The following is an 8318-nucleotide window of genomic DNA, read 5'->3' as shown; positions in this document are numbered from 1 at the left end:
TAGGGAGGGCTGGTCAGAGAGACCAGAAAGGACTGAGTCTGTATTTTGCGCGTGGTTGCGGACTTTGTAACGGGATCGGTTTTATATATATATTTTTTTACAAAAAAACCCCCCAAAACCTCCAGATACCCCTAACACTGTCATAAGCCGGGATCCAGGTTTTCCGTTTCCCACAGAAAAATGGAGAAAACCACAAATTTTACCTTTGAATGGAGGCAAACATGGATTTTTCATTTTACTGGAGAAACCCATGGATTTTGCAGTTTTGCACTGAGCTCTCTGCAGGCTGGCAGAGTTCCAGCCTGCAAGGGGCTGGGAGGGAGTGGGAAGAGAGTGATCAGGCAGGGGGCGCCATGTGCTTGTATATATGCACATGGACACAAGGCAGCCTGGAGAGGGGGTGGTGGGGGAGGCAGGATTCAGGACCACATAGGGAGGGAGAGAGGAGGGCAGGGCAGGGGCTGGGGCTGCTGCCCAGCCAGGCAGTGCCAGCTGCAGGGCCCTGGCGGGGAGTGGGAAGGGGCCACAGGCAGCTTGTCCAGGGGTTGAGGGCTGGCTCTCTGCTGCTGCGCGCACTCCCAGGGGGCAGGAGGGACCCATGCCCCCCAGATCTGTGCACAGGATGCTGGCTGCCCAATTCAGGCTCGGACTCCCGCCCTGCTGTCCTCCCCCCGTGACTCTGCAGTCCAACAGGTGTGACCCTACACTGCAAAGAACAGTGAGGCCATGCAGGAAACCTGCTTGCCGCTGTGAGCTCTGTGCTACCCTGGTGAGGTGTCCCTGCATTACTGCCCCTTCTGCAGCCATGCGCGCAGCAGATGTGTCGCCAAGGCAGCATGAAGCTCACAGCAGCGAGCAGCTTTCCTACACAGCACCATTGTTCCCTGCAGAGCCGGATCGCCCATGCTCGGCTGTGGAGGCCCCAGTGAAGGCAGCAGGGTGGAAGCCTGCCATTGGTGGCATGTAGGGGGTGCATGTGGGTGCACGTGCACCCCCTGAGATTGGCTGTGCACCCTCTGGAAGTGCCAGCTGCGAAACCAGAAGTGTCGGTGGAAGTGCACTTCTGGTTTCTCTACTGGTGGTTCCACACTTGGGATCGGCTGCTGGGGGACCCCCCCCCGCTCCCCAGTTGGCGATCTGGTGCCCCCCCAGACTCCGGAGGCACCAGTTGCCCATGGAGCCTGCAGCAGGCAGCACGCTGCCCCTGCTCAACATGCAGATTTCAGGGGCACGGGTTCCCCTGCCCCTTGGGAGTGCGCACTGCAGTACGGATCTGCCCTCTCCCCCACCCAAGCCCGCAGCAGGCATTCGGGGGGGAGCCAGGCTCTGCTCCACTACAGCAGCCATTGCCTCCTGCTGGGGCAGGGGGCTATGGACCTGGGTCCTTGGCCCCATAGCCCTGGCAGTTGGGAACCCCCTCCAGCAGGACTGGGGGATTGTGAAGGGGGAGTGAAGGGCACAAGCAGGGCAGGGACATATGCAGGTGGGGTGAGGGGCACCAGAAGGGCTGGGGGGGATGGGACTGAGGGGGGCCTTTCATTTTAATCATAAATTTGAGGGGTTTGAGAGAATTTACAATTTTTTAATCAGATAATTTGCAATTTTTTATTTATCAGACAAAACCAGGATCCTTGGTCACGATCCTGGGATCCTCCAAAAATGTATATACAGATAAGGCACAGGGAAACCAGGTCTGGCTGCACTTCATGAAGGGCAAGGCTATACTAATCTTATGCAACAAGCTGAGAGACGGACCAACAGAGGAGTTCTGGGTGGACTGTTTGGGGCCCTGTTTGGTGATGTTGTCAGACATTTAAGGCTTGTAAAGAAACAGAAATCATTGCATATGGGAAAGAAAGGCACTGGAATAAAGAGGAAAGCAAAATGTATTCAATGTGGTGACTCACCGTGACTGGTGCTGAGTGGGACTGAACTCAGTAGATGCTGTTATATAACTTCTCTCATAGATTACACTAATGTATTTTTGTAGGCTTAGATTACTTCTTGAGCTCTACCTGAAAAAGGGACACATGGCACAGACTGCTCAAAGTCCCCCTGGGTAGGGAAGTGGATGGGGAGAATGAAGGGGACAATGATGCAACTGGACCTGGAGACAGCAAGGAGAGCAACAACAGGATCAGCAGCAGTGGAAGCTACAGTAACAGTGCCAAGGATTGTGATTGCTTCTTGAAGGCTCAGATCAAGCATAGTGGTTCTTAACCTGGCAGGGGAAATACCACGTATCTGTGTCCACAAAGGCAGTTTTCCTTAAGTGCACCTGGGGAGAACTGCTCTTCTGGCATGGTTCAGTACCTGCCGAGGTGTAGTGGCTTTAAACCCAATTTATGGAAATGGGAGTCTCCTCTCTAGCTTGCTCTGCGGGCCTTATGCTTAAAGGGAAGCAAAGCTTGGGGGCATCTGAACCCCAAGCCTCTGGGCTTGGGCCTAAAGTAGGATGCCAGCCAAAGGATTTGGAAACATCTGAAGCCCCAGATGTTTTCTGGTAGTAGGGCCACTTATGGTTCTGGACTCTTGGATTTGGAATTAGTTTTGGCTAATTTGGCCTGGGATACATAAAATTAAAAAAAAAAAAAGTTGGTTTAGATTACTTAGTGTCTTATGGACTCAGATCAAGCGTAGTCCTATGCTTGCCTGGCAAGGGAAACACTGTAACCACTGAGGCGGTCTTCCTAGTTGTACCTGGGGAAGACCACTCTCCTGGCATGGGGATAATACCTGGCAAGGTAATGTATAGTAAACCTCCCACTTGGCTGCTTGAGTGGGAAGGTCTTGGCTTTATACCCACTTTATGGAAAGGGGAGATTCTTCCCCAGCTTGCTCCTGCGGCCTTATGGCTGAGGGCAAGCAAAACTCAGGGGCATCCAAACCCCAAGCCTACGGGCTTGGGCCTGCAAGTAGGATGCCCGCCAAAGGTTTTGGAAACATCTGAAGCCCCAGATGGGGGTGGAGGATTTTTGCCAGTAGTAGGGCCATTTATGGTTCTGGACTGACTCTCAGATTCGGAATTTATTTTGGCTAATTTGGCTTGGAACATGGAACATTTAAATAAATTAAAAAAAAGATCAAGTGTACTTTTTTCTGGGCTGTGCTGGTTTGTTCCCAGGGCCAAGATCACCTTTAATGTGTAGCATACCTATTTTATGGAAATGGGGGATTTCTCCCTAGCTTGCGCCTTTGCTAAGACAGGGGAGTTTGAGAAGGGGGATACCTGCTGGTACTAGCACTACACAGACTTGAACAATTGTGTTCTGCTTAGTTGATAAGAATTCAGAACATATTTGGCTAATTTGGTCTGAGATATGAAATTAAAGAAAAAATAGTGATAGGTTCCTATCAGCAGAGCCGAACCTAGGAGGGTATGGGACCCGGGGCAAATCACCTTGTGCGGGGCCCTGCTTAATAATGCATGGGGCTGTGGTACCCCCACAAAGGGGAGGGGGGGGCAGTTCCATGCTTCTTCCGTGATACATGGCTGAGCTGCCAGCTCCAGGCGGGTCCCACGGGAGGGACCGTGGCTGCTCTGTCCAGCTCTGTGGGGCCCCCACAAAATGCGGGGCCCAGGGCAGTCACCTCAATTTGCCATACCCTAGGGATGGCTCTGCCTATCACCATGTCTGCTCAAAATGGACCATATGTTTTATATTTATGGTCAGGACTGGCTGTATTTAAGCAACTTCACAGTTGGTTTCCCTTGCTAAGCACATGATGTTTTTAGTAGCAGTTCAAAGATAGACTATGTATTTAATGACATTTCCTTCTATATGAATGAGAGACAAGGGGCTTTTTTTTTTTAATGTTTCCTTTCCTTCCTTTTCTCCTGATTGAGAGGAAAACACCTTGTCTTGCATTTGAGTAATTATAGTATGTAGAGAGGTTGTAGTATCTTCATTGCTGGAGGTTTTAAAAAGCAGATTAGATAACTATTTGCCAGAAACAGTTCAGGTATAGTCAAACCTGCCTTGCAAGAGACAAATGGACTAGATCAGTGGTTTTCACCTTTTTTCATTTTGCAGATCCCTGAAAATATTTCAAGTGGCGGCGCGCGGACCCCTTTGGCAATTTCGAAAGGAGGTGCGAATGCCTTTGAATTGTAACTATGGGTAATCACATACTTTTGATTGATCATAGTCATCTTTGGTGATCCCTTAGACATAGTCTGCAGACCCCCAGGGGTCCACAGACTACAGGCTGAAAACTACTGGAATAGATGACTTCTTGAAATCAAGTTAAGAAACCTGGAAAATGCTTTATTGCCAGGTTGGGGAAGAGCATTGTTTGAACTAGCAGATAGAGGTATATTCATAGAGAGTGCCAAAATCTTTATCGACTTTTGAGGTCCTCAGTTCTCTATCAGACACACTACTATCACCTCTCTGCTCATGCCAGGTCCTCACCTCTACAAGAAATGGACAGTTGAAAGCAAAAAAAGGGGGTCCATAGAAATGAACAAAGCACTAGTTAAGCATTTGACAGATTTTGTTGCAAAGAAATAATTTGTCTTTACATGTTCCCTGCCTGCCTAGCCATTCCCTTTAAAGTATTGTTAACTTCAAAGCTTGCAGAGAATGGACTTTGTGCAATTAATCATGGGAGGTGGAAATGGAGACTGCATAAACTCACCTGAAAGGAGGAAACTGAGTTTAATCACAAGTTTGATGCAAGAAATATCAAAATATTTAATTAAATCTCACCACCAATTCATTAGTCTTTCCCACATTTCCTAGTATTTTGTCCACTATTTTCTTAAGTGAACATTCTACAAAGCAAGAATTTACTGTAAGATTTCATTTCTTGTTGTTCAAACTGAATTTTTGTTTTAAAAAAATTCACTGCACTAGCTCTAGTTGTTATCATTATCATTGTACCACTCAATAGTGGTACAAGGAGAGACACAAATAGTGTCTCTCCCATAAACTTTTTAAGTCAGTTATTCTTATCTCCTACAGTAAAGGTAACTAGTTAAAAACTACTGTCAGAAAGTGAGAAGAATGTAATGTGACAAAAGGAGAAAATGGGATAAAGAAAACAGAAAAGGAAATACAAAAACCACACAAACTAAGAACAGAATGCTCAAAGAGAACTGTTCTAGTAGGGGAAACAAGAAGTAAAAGATATGGGATAGGAATTATAACATGGTAGACAGGAAATAAAATAATGATATGGATCTGCAAGAATATAACACATTGAAGAAACAGATTGGAGAAAAGAAGTAATGGAAAATGGAGAAGTTACTGTCGTTTACTGTAATGTGTTTCGATTTTCGCTTATGCAGAGACAGAAAAGTGGGAGAGGACAGGGAACTTGGCTGCTAGCTGGAAAAGGGAACCCTCTACAGGGATATTTCTTCCCTCCCACCTTGTGAGGCATCCTCTTGGCATATTACATCAGTAAAGAAATCCTGGAATGAGAGTAAAATGAGTATTTTGATTTCAGCATTTACTACAAGGAAATCTTAAGAGTTTCTTAATTTTTTTCTTTTGTTACATTTAATAATAAAAATAGAACCTGCCACACTTGAGGCAATGGTAAAAATTAGAAACTTAATTCATCCTTCCCATTAGACAGCTTTAGAAATGTAAGTTACAAAATAGCCACTAGCAAAAACAATGGGTCTGATTTATATTCCATCTCATTCAAGGGCTACTGTAACAATCTAAACTGCTAGATAGCTTCAAATAGCTACCAAAAGAAGCACAACATTCTTTCAAACTAGGGAAATCCCCATCCCTCACCCTGAGGTCCAGGATGGGCATCAGTCCTTCACACATCAAAGACAAGCTTGAGCACTTTGAAGAGCTAGGAGCAGGAGCTTTTTACTATTGGAAATAGGCAGAGAACTTCCATACAATGGGACATGCACTTGGTTCTAACTGAAAAAGTCAGAGATACCAGACTGTAAATCATTACATATATAAGCCAATGAATCAGCAGAGCCAGACATTTTAAAGAGGTTTTTCATTTCTTTTAAGTTAATTTTAACTTTTCTACCCAAGACCCCACTGTACTAGCTATTGTACTACTGCAGAAGGGTCCCTGCCCTAAGAGCTTAAAATTTAAGGATTTCTCTGTACTGTATGTGCACATACACACACAATTCACATATGTACACACTCCCTGGATTATTCTGGCCCTATAAAAGCATTTGGGAGGGCCAAAAGTTGTTTTATTTACTTCAACATTTAGTAAGAGGGTGCCTTGTAGCACTGTATCAGAGCATTAGGTAGCTGTTCCATTTGCCTTTATGTACTGAGAAATGTTTCACTAAGAAATGCCATGAGACTTTAATTACACTGAGGCGGCACTACAACAATGCCCATGTCCCTTTTGTAGACTGAACAATTTGTGGTAGCCCTTTAGCTCCTCAAAGGCAGACCTCTCATGGTCCTCCAGGGGCAAGGATTTTTGTGGGTGTTATCTTTTATTGGACCAACAATGCACTTCATTTCCAGCACAGCTTTCCAATGTATGTGCCCAGTAGGAGGCTTTGGCAAATGAAATGCGTGTCCTACAACTTCAAAAAGAATCATAAAACAAATAGGTGCATAACAAAAACTGTATCAAGGCAAATCCTGAAAAGTGAAAGACTAAATCAGGGGCCCCAAGCGCAGCGCTGGCCACCTTGATCACAGGGGCTCAGTGTGGTGCACCTACAGCTCCCATACTTGCTGTGGGGAAACCCCATGCTGGACTCCATGGGGAAGCAGGGGGCGGGGCTCCCTCCACTCCCACCAGAGTGCGGGGACCTGCGCAGCAGCAGGCAGGGAAGGCAGCCAGCTCCAGTGTGTGACTTCCCCGACTGCAAGTTCGGGAGCTGCAGGCCCACAGCGCAGAGCCCCAGCGATAGAGTCAGCTGAGCATGCTGCACTCTTCCCCCACCCCACGCGCAGCGCTGGCCGGAGCCATGCCCCACCAAGCGCCTGCACAAAACAGGAAAACCCTGACCTCCCTGTGGGCTGCTTCTCCTGGCAGTGAGGGCTGCATGCCATAGGGGGGGGGGGGGGGGGGGGGGGGGCCGCACCCCCCCAGAGGGCTGCATGCCATAGGGGGGGGGGGGAGTGTGGGCTGTTCCTACACCCCTCACCCCCCACCCCCAAGCTGTGCACTCCTGCCACCCACTCTGGGCGCAGGCTCCATGCTGTGCTCGCTTCCACCCAGTTGCAACTCCACCCACACCCCTTACCAGCCCTGCTGCTTCCCTACCGGCTGTCCTGAGCAAGTTGACTTGCAGGAAGCCAAGCAGGTTCCCATGGGGTGGCTGCAACAGGAGCCCTGCCCAGAAGCTGCTGCTGGCTGGGCAGGGCCCCTTTTGCTCAACAGCATGGGAGTGAGGCACAGTAGGGTATGGTGGGGTGGTGTCCTCATGGGCACCTCTCTCCTAGCTTCACAGGGGAGGGCTGGGCAGGGCACAACTCATTGTGGGGCATCACAGGCCAGATGAAAATACCTGACCAGCCAGATCTGGCCCATGGGCCGTATTTTGCTCATCCCTGGACTAAGCGGTTCTCAGCCTTTTTTTGTACCAGGACCCATTTTTTGATAGCCAGTCCCGACCCCCTGCCCCCAAGCCCCAGCCCTGCAATGTATGTGGGTGGGTGTGTTGGGAAGGGGAGGTGTGGGGCACAGGGAGCCCAAAGCAGCTTCTTGCCAGCTGGAAGTCTGACAGCCTGCAGGGGAACAGCCATGTTTTCCTATGTTTTTCTCCTTTAAAGGAAAATCTGTTTTTAAATTTGTTTGCGACCCTTTCATAATATTCTTGCGGCCCACTTCTGAGTTGTGACCCACGGGTTCAGAAGTACTGGACTAAAGAATCCTCACATGCTTATCTGTTCTCGTACTATTTCCCACTGCAGTCTCAGGGCATGCGCATAGTAAGTAATTTCAGCACGGGCCCAACATGCTAATATTATAAAAGCCTGTCTGTCTGTCCATAACGCTTTATTTGCGCTCTGATTGGCTGATGGAAACAGCCTCCAGGGATGGAAACTCCCTCCAGGGAGTGTTGCAGGGCCCCTGGGAAGCATCCCAGGGCCAGACCCCTCCTGCACACGCGCCCAGAGGGATGTGGGGGGCCGACCTGACAGCTGCGAGCGTGTCCTGGGGGGCTCGTGCGACCTGTACAAATAAGCAATAAATAAAAGGCACTTTCCAGACGGGAGGAAGAAGCAGGGGCAGCCCCGGCCCCCGCCCCAGGCGACACCTTAAACAAAGGCAGGCGCAGAGGGGGTAGCGCGGAAGCGACAGCCGCAGGCTCCTGGCCCGGGGCTCCGAGCCGCGGGGCGCGACGCCGCAGCGGAGGC

This window comes from Alligator sinensis, unplaced genomic scaffold (assembly GCF_000455745.1).
Source record: "Alligator sinensis unplaced genomic scaffold, ASM45574v1 scaffold882_1, whole genome shotgun sequence".
Classification (NCBI taxonomy): Eukaryota; Metazoa; Chordata; order Crocodylia; family Alligatoridae; genus Alligator; species Alligator sinensis.
Note: the sequence above shows the minus strand (reverse complement) of the source record.